Raw genomic sequence first — 15473 nt, 5'->3', positions numbered from 1 at the left:
CCTACAGGGATGTATTCCTATCTATCATGCTTCCCACTGGTTCTTGGGCTTTATGGCAGTTCTTTTTATAGGACAGATGTTTAATAAATAGATTTTGAATGACTGAATGAATGTACCCTCTTTTAAAAAAATACAATGTTGAATGTCTATTGTTTCTAGTGGCCAAAATTTATATAGTACTTTAAGGTTTGCAAAGCTCTTTACAAATAGTATCTCACCATAACTCTGGGAGATCATTGTTATCACTACCTCCATTTTATGGATGAGGAAACTGAGGTAGATAGATTGTGATTTATTCAGTTTCACTTAGCCAATTAGTGTTGGAAACTAGATTTGAATTCTTCCTTCCTTTCTTTCTTTCTTTCTTTTTTTTTTTTTTTTTACAACAGGCTTAGTGATCTCCCCACTGAACGAACCATCTAGCTGACCCATTTTTGGAAATACAAAGTACTTCTCAAAATCTACCATTTCACTGGAAGGGGTACTTCCTACTGATGTCAACCCTTCCTTGGACCAGTGGAAAGTTGTATTGAGTTGCCATGGATAGAAGGAAAAAAATTTCTAACTTATTAGTCAACTTTTTGGTTATGAATATCTCTTCATTTAGATAGATTGATTCTTAGATAGCAGGCAATTTGTCATTGAGTTTATAGGTAAATATTTTCCTCTGCCTGTGGATAATACAGAATATGAAATGGACTGGATCTGTGATTCATCAATAGAGGGAGCTTCCCGATGGAGAAGTTCTATCTAGGAGTGCAATTGATAGAGCATTAGATATGGATGTGGGATCAGGAAGACCTAAATTCAAATGTGACCACAGACACTTGCTAGCTCTCTGGGAAAGTCCCTTAATTAAAAAAATTAAATTAATTTTCTTTTGAACTCAAGAAATGAAAAGAAGCATTTCTATAATAGTAGATCAGAAAAGAAAATGATTGCTCACAAAACTACAAATCTATTATGTATAATTTTCTATTTCTATTAAACATACAATAAAGTTATCATGTAATTTCCCCCCTTTTTTTCTTTTCTCCCCCTATCCTAGAGTTGGCTATCTTTAGACATATATTCATATCTACCTTCCCCACACATGTAAGCATTCTATACATTATTAATTCTTTCTCTAATTGCAGATAGCACCTTCCTTCATAGATCCTTTATAATTAATTTGGGTTTATAATGTCCAAAATAGTGACTCAAATTTGTAATTCAAAGAATATTTCTGTTACTGTATATAATCTTCTCTTGATTATGCTGATTTTGTCCTTCATTATTTCATGCAAATCTGTTTTTTTCTAAAGTCATTGAATCCATCATTTCTTATAGCAGAGTAGTATTCCATCATGATCATATATTGCAACTTGTTCAACCATTGTCCAATTGGCTAGTATACCAACAATATTCAGTTCTTTGTCATCACAAGGAGAGTTGCTATAACACTCTTCTTCATTTTTGTTTTGTTTTTCTTAACCATAAAATGGTTATAATAATATCAGCTTCCAAGAGTTGGGAGGATAAAATGCACGAGTTTTAAAATTCCATGTGTATGCTATGACTATTATTATTTATTAATTATCCCATAGAGGTTGTAACCATTTTTGCAACTTTTACTTTTAGATGGTTATCTAGAGGAGGGTTTCTTAAGCTTTTTCCTCTCATGATCCCTTTCTTCTAAGAAATTTTTACCTTACACTGGGTACATATCTATATAAAATAGGTTATATAAGTTAAACATTTTACTGATAATAAATCATAATTTTGTTCCCTTCCTAAATTCAGTTGAGATCCCATATAGGGTCACAACATACAGTTTAAGAAGCTGGTATCTAGAGTATTGAGAAATTAAGTGACTTGCTCAGAATTCTGGAGCTGGTATATGTCAGAAGTGGGACTTGAATACCCATGTTTTCTTGATTCTGAGGCCAGCTTTTTGTCCATTATGTCTCATTGCCTCTATTAAATAGGCACTTAATTATTTTTTGAATATTGAATAATGCATTTTACTGGCCTTAGCCTTTGTGAACCCAGGATTATAGCTGTACCTGGCATTGGAAGAAGCCTTCAGTTCAAGCATACTTTTCTATTGGGATGGTTCCTATCATCATTGAGATAGTATTTTCATTGGCTGTGAATTATCTGGATGTTTTATTTTATATGAATCCTGAATTCTCAAAGATTTGCCCCTGTAAGAATAGATGTGTCAAGACACAATAGTAGTAAGACAAAGTCAGAAGGATACAAGATTTGCATGAAATATAGCATATTATCATTCAGTTGTTAGGGTCATCTTGCTGGGATTCTCTCTCCTCCTCCTCCTCCTCCTCCTCCTCCTCCTTCTCTTCTTCTTCTTCTTCTTCTTCTTCTTCTTCTTCTTCTTCTTCTTCTTCTTCTTCTTCTTCTTCTTCTTCTTCTTCTTCTTCTTCTTCTTCTTCTTCTTCTTCTTCTTCTTCTTCTTCTTCTTCTTTCCTTCCCTTCCTCCTCCTACTTCTCTTCCTCTTCCTTCTCTTCTCTCTGTCTCTCTCTCTCTGCCTCTGTCCATTTCTCTTTCTCTTTCTTTCTGTCTCTGTCTCTTTTGTTTGATTGTTGGCTCAGAATTTAACCACCACATGGTTTCTTTCTGCTCTTGGTCCATACCCCCTTCCTTGTATATAATGATCTCCTATTGTCTGGCACCTTGATAGTTAACCCCTCCTTAGCCAATACTAGTTGGGCAGAGGTGACAGATTTATACTAGCCATGTTACACAGGATCACCCTATACTAAGCTGGAGCAGTGTAAATTTGATGGCAATTCCATTATTTGAAGGAAGAGAATAGGAGGAAGGAAACTTTTCTGCCTCCAGTTTTCAGAATATTATTCATTCATTCAGCAAAACATCCATTAAATGACGATCATGTGTCAGGCATAGTATTAAACACTGGGAATACAAAAAAGAGGCAAAAGACAGTTTCTACTCTCATAGCCTAATGGGGGAGACAATAAGCAACTGCAAATACATACAAACAAGCTATACAAAAGATAAATAGGAAGTAATTAAAAGAAGAAAGGAACCAGAATTATGAGGGATTGGGCAGACTTCCTGCAGAAGATGAAATTTTAGTTGGGACTTGAAGGAAATCAGAGAAAGCAGCAGGCAGAGATGAGGAGAAGAATTAATAGCAAGAGGATTGTAAGCAATTTAATCATAGAATAATAGGTCTAGAGGTAGAAGGACCTCAGAGGCTACCAATTGCCTTTCACAGATGAGAGAACTAAGGTTCTGGGGAGAATTAGTCACCTGCCCAGAGTCAAATAAATTATTAATATTAGACATAGGATTAGAATTCAGGTCCAGTGACTACAGGGCTAATGGTTTCCCCACATTGTTATCTAACCTCTTTTACACTAATGTTTTCTTCCAAGAGATAATCTCAGGTTTATTGTAGATTATTCTATTATCAAAAACTGGTTAGTCATTTGAAACAAATTGGATATTTTTTTCTTTTACTAGTTTGATGTTCCTATGTGGGCCTATACTTATGTGAATTATTTGGCTAAATTAATTAAAAAAACCATCTGAATTAATTATCATAGAACCATTCAGCATTGGCACTGCAAAAGACGTCAGAGCACAGAGCTCAGGAGAATGGAACTGAAAGGAACTTGAAAATGTAGAATGTAAGAACATGGAATGTAAAATGTTAGAGCTGGAGGGAATTCTTAGTATATAGAATGCTAGAGATGGAAAGAGGACTAGTAATCGTGTTGTTCAACCTCTAGTTTTGTAAATTAGGAAACTGTATTCTGTGATTCCACACTGCAAACAATACAACAACATTGTCAGTCATTATATTTGCTTAGGAAAATCTGAAAAGACCTGCCCTTGAAATGGTGTCCCACTGCATAGCCACAGGGTATTCAAGACTACATCTGCCTTCACCTCCTGGTCCTAAGAAATTGGTATTCTCATAGTTTATTTCAGAAGCTCCAAGGGAGTCAGATTATACAGTACCATAAATGTATTTTACTTTTGCTCCGATAGAATATGTAGCAATATTTCAAGCAGAGAGTTTTATTTTTTTTAAATTCAAGGACATCTTGAGTTATTTTTGGAGATTGGCTAGCTCAGTAGGCTGTAGTCAACAAATGACTGCTGACACTTAAGCGATTTATTTTTGTATATTTGGCTGGGTTCTGTGTCTTTCTTTTTAGTTCAGATAGAGTGGATTTATTTTCAAGTTAAGGCTAATATTTATGTTCTGGTTCTGTAGTCTGGACAAAGAAGTGCATGAAATGGTAGTTGATAAGCATAAATTCTAGGCCAACTTGACAGTAATTATTTCTGTCATTCTTTTCAATTTCTTTCATGTAGGAAGTTTAATCAATAGAAACCTACTTGGTCTGCATGTCGATGTGCCTTTAAGGATGTGGCTACATGGAATGACAGTACTGCAATGGGACTCATTTGCTGAGTGACTCTGCGGAAGTACTTGAATCCCTTTGGGTTTCTTCATCTCTAAAATGAGGGGGATTGGATTATTTCATGTTCTATTTTCTATAACATACATTATTTGAAGGTCTTTTCTCATTCCTGAAGTCTATGTTTTAAGATTTCTTGTAACTCTTACATTCAATAGATCCCTCAATCTTATTTTAATCCATTAACTTGTAGTTTTGATTTTACCTGTTTATCTATATTTCTAAGGCTGGTTCTGCCAATTTTCAGTCTCATCCTCAAGACTGTTAGGGTTTGCAATCTAGGTCTAAATGGCCCCAGTACAAACAAGATCAAATGGAAACTTTTGGATATGGTCAAATTTGGTCATTCTATTTAAAAACAACTTTAAAATTCTCCCCAGAACACTAATTTTTATAATGGTCAAAGGGAAAGCAGAATTGAAGAGAGTCATGGCCAGTTTCTCTATCTAATTATTTTGTGCAAAGATTCTTAATTTGAGGTTTATGAACATAGTTCATTTAAAAATATTGAATAATTATTATTTCAGCATAATTTTGATCTCTGGTAATCCTATGAATTTTATTTTAAATATTTGAAAACATTATTGTGTGAAGGGTCTGATACCAAACTACTAGAGGGGTCCATGACACAAACAAGATAAAGAACCCTTGATACAGTGTCTTATTCTGACTAGGTCTGCCTTTTTTTTTTTTTGTCAGATCTTGAGTTCCTCAGAGAAGTTTTGGTTCTGGTGGCGACAATAATCATGTCTATAGAATAGAGTTAGGCAGAGCAATGAAGTAAACTAATGAAATGATTGTTTGAACAAATAAAAGTCTAATTTTGAAAATGAAAATGATTATAATTCTGTTGTATTCTGCTGTATTTACAATGTACTTGGAATATTATTATATATAGGATCATATAGAATCTCAAAAGTGGAAGGACATCTAATCAAATCTTTAATTAATCACTGATATTTCTATAGTCTATGAAAAGTGGCCATTCAACTGCCTTAATAAATGTTGTTTCTCCCATTACATTATAAGCTTCTTGAAGGCTACCTTTTCCTTTATATTTGTGTCCAGCATTTTTTCTTTATCATCCTCTAACTGAAGACCTCTAATGATGGGGAACTTACTATCTCTTAAAGCAGCTTTCTCTTCCCAGTGTGTGTGTGTGTGTGTGTGTGAACTAGAAAGTATCCCAGAGGTGAGTGTCCAAGATGGGGAGATGTCTTATATAGCTATGTTGTATAAGAAATAGAACGGGAGAAGATATCATACAATAAACTAAGCATGTAAAAACATATGTATAAAAGAAAGTGTTAATGGAAGATCATCTGAAGTGAAGTCATTTGGTGGTGGTAGGGGGACAGTAGGTAGAGGGGATGGGGAAAAAAACCTATGAAAGGTGGGATTTGACTTGAGTTTTCAGAGAAGTCAAGGAAAGTGGGAGGGAGAAGTAAAGAGATTCAGCATTCTAGGTACTGAGCTAGCTGATAGAGAATCTGATGGGAGCTGGAGTTTCATGTTTGAGGAGCAGCAGGTAGGCCAATATGGCTGTATCATAGAATGTGTAGAGGATTGGAAAATTCATAAAGAATGGACAAGTAAGATGAAACCAAGTTGTGAAGGACTGGATATAGCAGAGGATTTTATATTTGATCCCAGAGATATTAAGAAGCCTCTGAAGTTTACCAGTGAAGGTGTGACATGGTTGTACTTGAGTTTTAGAACCCAACTTCTTAGTTTCTTAATGATAGAATTTTTTCCCTTTCTCCTTTTCCCATTGTCAAGTATCTTACCTCTATGTCATTCATATTCTGTTCTCATTAATATAATTTTTTTCGGTGAAAAAAAGCAAAGAACAGAATTCTGTGGACAAGACTCAGTGAATTGTCCATACTAGGAATAGTATTGCAAGCCTGTGAGACTGCCTGGCTCATCTCTTTCTTCCAGGATATTTTATTCTCATTTCTTATGAAGGAGATATACGGAAACCTTGGGAAAACTCCCCTCTTAGCAAAACTCTGGGGATATTAGATGATTTTAATTTTCCTTGCATAGATATAGAAACAGCTGCACTAAAATGACACTTTCACAAAACTCCAAATGTGTTGGAACAATGGATAAAGTTTTTCCAGAATTGTTATGAGTACAAAACTTTTAATGAATCCAGGAGAGTTGTTTACCAAGTTAAGATTCTTTCAGATGTCAGGAAATAGATACCTAGATGTCAGTTCATAAAATACAATACTGATGTGATAACAGAAAGAAGAGAGGACTGGAATCCCTACATGTTAACAAATAATGAAGGAAGCTAAAGATAAGTTGGAAGAAACGCTGTTAACCAAGAGGGATAGCAATTGTTTTCTGTAAAATCAAATATTTATGAGAGTGGGATTTGATTACATGTGGTTTAGCAATTCAAGGGAGAGATAATTTTCAGGAGATGCTTGAGGTGTTAGAGCAATTCAGATAACTGCTCCTTGTATGAAAATAATTAATCACAAGAAGCTTGGCATGAAAATTATGATGGAAATAGAAGATAGGTAGAACTTCTTATAACTTGGAGAATTTAAATAGTGACATGTATCTGAGAGGCAGTATGAAAGGCAGCAAACAGTAAAATGAATGCAGGATTTTCATCAGAGAACCTGAGTTTGAATTTTCACTCTATCATTTTGTTCCCTCGGGTAAATCAGTTATGTCTCTTGGTTTATTTCCTTTCCTGTCTTTCCCAGTCCTCCTTACTTAATCTTAGTAACTTCTCTCAGAGTTGATCTTTAATTTAGCCATATGTATCTTGTTTGGTATAAAATGAGATAATATTCATAAAACACTTGGTAAATCTTGAAATGCTGTCATGCTGTCTGTAAAATGCTATTATTGTTTTATTATTATTATTATTATAAAGTCATTTGCATGTTATCTCTTTTCTTAGACTGGGAGGTCTCTGAAGACATGGGACTTAGGTAGTTATGGTTGCATGATTATCATCAGAAGGATCTTCTTGATCTCTAGTCTAGCATACTATATCTACTATTACATTTTTTCTTAGGGAGATACATATTTGTGTTAAATATTAGACTTTTAAGATTATTGGTCAGAAAGGGAAATCATAAAAAACTTTTAGTGTAGCTTGTTCTTCTGAGAATAGGGATTAAATAGAAGTTCTTCATAATTGTTCATGAATGAATGAAAAAAAAAACATTTATTAAGAGCTTTATGAATGCCAAGATCTAGACCTTTTAGGGGCCAGACATACAAATACAAAAGCAAAGACAGTCCATGGCTTCAAAAAGTTTACATTTCAATTAGGAAAACAACAAATTTAGGTGAGTGGCAGCCAGTGAGGGACATTTGGTTTGCAAACTTACTAGGATAGTGAGTGGAACCATTTTGACACACACTATCCAGAACAATGTCAGGGTTGATTTGATTGTGGTTCATAGCTTTAGAACAAAAGTTGGAAGGAGGAAGAGGACACATGAGAGTTGGAAAGGAGGCTGTGGAGGATATAGCCAAATAGGAAGAGGTGAAATGAAGCACAGCTGGGGCTGCCCTGGAATGGGAAAACAAGATAATCCTTCACAGTAATCCACTACAGAAAAGTTGCTAATTTGGTGGGAAATTAGATTTTAACAAAACCTCATCTCACCTCTCTACCTTATGGTGGTCTTCAGCTATTTGAAGGCAGCTATCATATCCCCTCTATCTCTTCTTGTCCACGTTTTATGCCCTCATCCCTTTAACTACCTTTTGTAAGAATGGTTTCCATACATCTTACCATTCTTGTTATAATAATAGCTAGAATTTGTATAGCATTTTAAGATTTATGAAGAACTTTAGAAATATTATCTCATTTGATCTTCACAACAAATTTTAGATTTAGGTAGGTACTCTTATTATCGCTATCATACATATGAAGAAATTGAGGAAAACAGAGGTTAAATGACTTGTCCAGAGCCACTAAATTAATAATTATTTGAGGCTAGATTTGGACTCTGGAATTCCTTACTCCAGGATCAGAGCTCTATCCACCTTGTTCACTTTTGTTCAAAGTTCCAAACAATAAACTATCAAATGGACTTTTGAAACACTATTTACTCACAAATTATGCAATAATCAAATGAAAATAACAATTGTGATCATCATATTTTGATATTTCTAGGCTAATTGGTTCACTCTTCTTAGATACACAGTTAACCAGCACTATACCTTTTATTTGAAGTTGATTATTTCCTTTTACCTCTTTTCATATAGGTTAAGTTCTAGTTAGAGAGCAAGTGCAGTGTAGTAGTAAGTGCATTGGATTTGAAGTTGGAGGACTTGAGTTTGAACCACAGCTTCTATTAAATAATCATTCACATTTATATATTCTTTAAAATTTATAAAGCATTTTACATACCTTATCTTGTTTGATTTTCACAACTCTGAGATGTAGACACTATTAATTATCTCCATCTTACAAATGATGAAACTGAGGCTCACAGATATTAAGTGATCTGTGTATGGTCATGCAGCTGGTGCCTAAAGTCAGATTCAAATTCAGTTTATTCTATACATCAAGTGTGTGAGCATTCAAATCACTTAATCTCTCTGTACTTATTTCCTTATCTGTAAATTGAGAGGATTAAATTAGATGATTTCTAAGGTCCTCTAAGGGCAGCTAGGTGGCACAGTGGTTAGAGTACTGGACCTAGAATCAGGAAGACCTGAGTTCAAATCCAGCTTTAGAAACTTACTAACTGTGTGACCCTGGGCAAGTCACTTAACCTTATTTGCCTCAGTTTCTTATTGGAAAAATAATCTGGAGAAGGAAATGGCAAGATACTTTATTATGTTTGCCAAGAAAACTCCAAATGGTGTCATAAAGAGTCAAACATGACTCAACAACATGTTCTCTATGTCCTGTGCCATTTCCTTATGATCTAAGCCAACAATGAAGAGATAGTTTCTATTCCTGATGGGCAACCGCCAATTGATGAGCCCTTTTGGACCTGTCTAGGTTTACATAAACTGAAAGAACCCAATGAAGTACTAGAGTAGTTAGGTTATTGTGAGGAAAGCAGTGTGATACGCCAAAGAGTGACTGGATTTGGTGGCAGAGCATCTTGCTTTGACTTCTCACTACCCGAGTACCTTAGAGATAGCTAGGATGGATAGAGTACTGGGGCTGGAGTAAGGAAGGCATGAGTTCAAGTCTAACCTCAAACTTACACTAGCTTTGAGACTGTGGATAAGTTACTTAACCTCTATCTGTCTCAGTTTCCTCAATTGTGAAATGGAAATCAAAACACTTTATTCACTGGGTTGTTGTGAGTCTTAAGTGAGATAATATTGATAAAGCACTTAGCACAGTACCTGGCACATATTTAATGCTTTTTTCATTCCTCCTACTTATGCAAGTTACTTCAGTTTCTTCATCTTCATCAGAATGGGTGGATTGGGTCACATGACCTCTGAATTTTCTTCTAGCTTAATGTCTATGAAAAATTGAAGAAGATGATAATGATGATTTTAGTTTTACCTGGTCTAGCAAGGAGAAGTAGCCAAAATATTGTTGCTTGCATACTTATATGATGTCTGCAATATTTTCTTTATAAATTTTAATGATTGTCACAAAAAGGATAGGCTTCCATTGCCAATAGCAAATAGAAGTAAAGTGATTTATCTGGTTGCCACACAATGTGAGCAGAATTAAAGTAAAAGTAGATTTTTTTGCTTTTTACTTTAGGCATGGATACTTGGTTTTTAAGGGAGATTTTTGGGGAGCATGTTTCCTTTCCTCTGGTTTCATGAATAGGTCATATGGACAACCTTGAACAACTTCCCTCAAGTGAAAAAAATAGAAAAGAAATGGTCACATTTGCTTTAGTAAGAAGCAATTAACTCTTCAGCAGTGTGGAAAACAGCTTTTGAGCTGCATTTATCGATGCATGGATTTCACTGTTGTGTGTGATACTTGAAGACAAATGGCTGTGTCTGTAATTAAGACTGCTGAAGAATTGGCAAGTTTGATATGATGATGAAGAACCCATGGAAAGGGCAAGTGAGTTAGATTGGTCAGGTTGATACAGTCTGTGTGACCTTGGTGCCCTATTCCTGCTCATTGATTTGCCAATTAAATATAACTTTCCATTCAATCAGTTAGAATATGTTCTAAGTTATTGAGCAGAGCTAGCAGGGAGGTGCAGATGAGACAATGGGTAAGCACAATGACACTCTTAAATTTTATTAAGTTGATTTGGATGATGAATAAGGGTTTGTTAATTTATTTCTCTCTTTGTTCTGGTGTAAGGCAGCTTGGTGTGTTGGTGAGAGGATTTGATTAGAGTTAGGAGGGTGAGGTTCAAATTCTGTCTGCTACTTGCAAGTTGTGAAACCCTGGATAAATCACTTCCCCTCATTGAAATCTCTCTTAATGCAATCATTGTGAGAGCTTCATATAGCTCTAAGGCAATTAATCTCAAAAAAAATTTTTTTTGGTACATACACAGATAGCGAGATCAAGAAAGAGAGAAACAGATAAAGAGAGAGAGACAGAGGAAAAGACACACACAGACAGACAGAAAATCAGAGACAAAGAGAGACAGAGAGGGAAAGAGAAAGAAAGAGACAACAGAGAGGGAGATAGAATGAGAAGCAGAGAAAGGCAGAGACAGAAAGAGAGAGAGTAAAAGAGAGAAAGAAAAAAGAGAGAAAGAGTTAAAGAGAGAGAGAGAAGGAAACTTTAGTTGTCAGGTAGTTTTAAATCAGGAGAAAGTGGAGAGGGAATAACTTCACCATGTCCCACAGTGTAGAAAACAGGTACATTTAAAGAAACAAAAAAATTTTGTGAAGGCACATTACTATTTATGTAAGCCAGACAAAGATGCATCCATTCATGCTTATATTCAATTCAAAGGAGTACATTTAATACTGGTATATTTGCTCTGTCTTTTTTGCTCCTCATTGAGAGCTAGGCTACTGTCCCTTGAAATTTTTATGTCTGAACTTTCAATACCTTCTTTTAGATGGAAAAATCACACTTCTTATTTGTGAACTTGCTGATAAATGGTGACAGCTACATAATGTTGCATTGGAACTAGATCAAACTGACTCATGAAAGCTTCTTGTTTAATTTTCATTGTAAGCATATGCACCTAAGAAATTGTCCAATGCTTGTCCAATCAGTGCTTGAATGATTCTTTCATTGATAATATAAACTTAAGAAAGTGATGGAGAAATGCTAATGATGTACTAGCAATATAATTATTATATTAGCATATATAATTAAGCTTAAAAGTTTTTGAATACACACACATATGTAGAGAGCACCAATTGTTAAACACCTATAAGACTCAGAACTATATTTGTATGACATTTTTGCAAAATCAGAGAGAAATTGTTGCATATTCATATTTTGTTCTCATTAGACTGCATGAGAAAGTCATAGACTTTTCATTTAATGAAGCTGTAGCCACATCTAAACTTTACCTGTTTTCATCATCATCAGCCTTCTGAAAGCATCCAGATGATAAGTCAGCACATAAGATTTCCTGAGCCTGGTGATTCTGATGTGGATCATGGGATTTGAATGAGAATTTATCTTTAATATCATATGATCTAGCTTCTTAGTTTTGTTATAAGGAAGCAATGTAGCCATTTACCTGTAGGTAATTTAGTAGTGGAATCAAGATACAAACTTATGTCCTCTGATTTCAAATCCATTCCTCTTTCCAGTAAAACATATTGTATGTATGAGAGGAATTAAAGATTGATTCTTTCAGGAAAACTCATGGGGTCCTGAGAAACTCTGTTCTTGTAATTTCCAATGTACATTGGATATAACTCTGTCCTTGCATCATTAATACTTAGTGTCTCTTGTTTCTGCATTTAGGTACAGGTGTCCTTGAAAGAGCACAGATTCTTGGTGGGGTCCTATTGGTCTATGACTGTGGTTGGAAAGAGGGAGATGAGGGAATGGTCAGTGGCCTTCAGATGATCAGGAAAGAGTGGTATGGATAACAAAGAGAATTGTCTCTAGACTATTATGAGCAGATTCATATCAGAGAATGTAGGTCTGAGGTACCACTTAAGGACCATGGGCAGTGATTTTAAAGGAGTTCTTAAAATATTTTGGGCCGTGATAATAAATGTGTCTGTCATCTCTCAAGGTTATTATTTTACAGTGGAGAAAACCCATTTGAATATATAACTTCTCAGATAGTTTGAGTATAGTTTTTTTTAATGTACACATCTTTAGGATATCTATAAATCCTCATTTTATACTATTTTAAGATAAATTTTATTGATGCAAGATTAAATTATAACATTTTTAGCTTACTCAATCTAATTCACCAAAAGTACAATTATGACTTTTATCCAATTTACAATCTACTGGAAAGAATCCTATATTTAGAGGCAGGAGATACTTGGGTTATGATCTTCTCATCCAATCTTTTAAATTCAGAAGATATGTGATCCCAGGCAAGTTATTTTACTTCTCTGATATTCAGTTTCCTCCTATATGAAGTGGATATAATAATCATGTCTATCTCAGAGAGTCATTATGAAATTCAAAGGAAAAATGCATGTAAAAACCTTTGTAAATCTTTAAAAGCAGTCCTTTAAATATAAGCTATTACTATTTTATTAAAAACAATTTATATGATATTATTATTACTAGCTGTGAATTTTGAATGGCAAAGATCATACTTAAATTCTCTATGATTAAATAGTCTTATTCATTAGTATAATTATATATATATGTATATATATTAGAAAATTAAAAATTGGTGATGAAATGAATTCAACTGCTTGTTCTCATGAATTTGTAATGTATGCATTTCAATTTTGTCTGATTTTCTAAAATGGAAACCACTACTTCCTCTCTCCTTTTTCATTGGTTACAGGGTCATGACCTTTTTCTGGGGATTCACAGAAGTCTTTCAATGGGTGGGCTTTGAGCAGACTTCAGTAACTTCCTCTATTTGTTTTGTTTTGCCAATGGGGATTTGATTAGATGATCTTCCTCCAACACATAAGCCTTCACACTGCTTTTTATGCAGAGCCTGGACACTCCTGTGATGTATTGCCCTACAGATGCTTGAGAAGATTGCCTCATGACTTTGCCCTCGGCAAACTGACCTTCATAAACCTAAAGTTTCACCGTTGAGAAGCTGCTTTAGTATTTTCTTTGGGAAAGTAATTTTCTTTCATGAATAACATGCTGTATCATTGTTTATAACAACACAAGGGACTGAAAGCTATCAAACTCAGGAGGCAAGAACTGCTTTCAGTTTGGTATGTAATAAGGACTGATTTTATTCTCTGTAATAAGATGATGAAAAGGAAAGTTGTAAAAGCTTTTTTTAACAGGTTCACTTTTCTTCTAATCATGTTCCAGAATGCACTTGATAAAAGTACATTTTTTGAACAAAAAGGGAAAATCATGTTTTTTAAAAAAAGGAATTGCTTTAGCCATAGGAGATTTTTCTTCCTCTGGAAAAGTTAATATTTTTCTGATGAGGTGCACAAGAAACTTTACCTAGCACATTTGCTGGATTCAAAAAATCATTTTTTCTCTATAGCTGATTATTAAAGGTAAACTACTGATAGGGTCTGCAGAGTTATAGTTTTAGGACTGTGGATAAATGGAGTAACTGGGAGTAGTCACTTCTCTGGAAACTCAACTTGCAAACCTGTTAGCACCAAGTTGGTAAGGTACTCTTGAGAGGGGGCTATAATATCTTTCTTGAGTAAATTTTTCATTACTATAACATTCCTCAATTCAAAAAATCTATAGTGATTCCCCTTCTATTTACCAAAGAGGAGAAACTCCTGATTCGACTATTTAAAGTCCTCCATGATCTGTTTCCAATTTAAATTTCTAAACTTACTTTCTATCATTCCTTCATGTTCTCTACATTTCAGCCAAACTGTAGTATTCTCTTATTCTTATTCTTATCTTGTTTTCTTCTGTCCCTATGTCTTTGCTCACAGCATTTCCTCCACTAAATTTCTTTTGACTCATTCAGTGAAAGTGATTTCTCCTTCATAGTCCCTTCTTTCTTTATATATCTGGATAGTTGCATTTTTCTCATCTTGTTCTTATATCATAGGTATTTGTACATACTCCAATTTGTAATTACTTGCTCTTATTTAGGTTGGTGTTCTTCAGTATGAACTTGAATAAAAAGCTTATTCAAAATATTCCTCATTGGCATTTATAACAACTAACTTTTACATGAGGTCTTCCAAAGAGTGATAAGACATTACTTCCTGAGATGGCTTGTTTTTTTTGCGTAATTTTACTTGTTAGGAAGTTTTTCTTCTATTGAACTAAAGTGTTCCACTTCGCAACTTTCACCAATTTCTTCCAGGACTGTCTTCTGAGACCAAGAAGAATAAATCTAGTTTTTCATTTATGTGTTAGGTCTTCAAAAACTTGATAGTGATGCTGTCCTCACATACTCTTTTCTTTTCAGTCTAAACACGTGTGTTTTCTTCAAATGATTCTCACGTGAAAAGGTATCCAGTGAAAATTTTACCAATAGAGTCACTCTCTTCTATTTCATTGGTTGATGTCCTTTCTAAATTGTGTCCAGTGCACTAATGCATTGTTGGTGGAGTTGTGAACGAATCCAACCATTCTGGAGAGCAATCTGGAATTATGCCCAAAAAATTATCAAGTTGTGCATACCCTTTGATCCAGCAGTATTTCTATTGGGCTTATATCCCAAAGAAATACTAAAGAAGGGAAAGGGACCTGTATGTGCCAAAATGTTTATAGCAGCCCTATTTGTAGTGGCTAGAAACTGGAAAATGAATGGATGCCCATCAATTGGAGAATGGCTGGATAAATTGTGGTATATGAATGTTATGGAATATTATTGTTCTGTAAGGAATGACCAGCAGGATGAATACAGAGAGGACTGGCGAGACATGAACTGATGCTAAGTGAAATGAGCAGAACCAGGAGATCATTATACACTTCGACAACGATATTGTATGAGGACATATTTTGATGGAAGTGGATTTCT

Source organism: Antechinus flavipes, chromosome 3, assembly GCF_016432865.1.
Source record: "Antechinus flavipes isolate AdamAnt ecotype Samford, QLD, Australia chromosome 3, AdamAnt_v2, whole genome shotgun sequence".
NCBI lineage: Eukaryota > Metazoa > Chordata > Mammalia > Dasyuromorphia > Dasyuridae > Antechinus > Antechinus flavipes.
Note: the sequence above shows the minus strand (reverse complement) of the source record.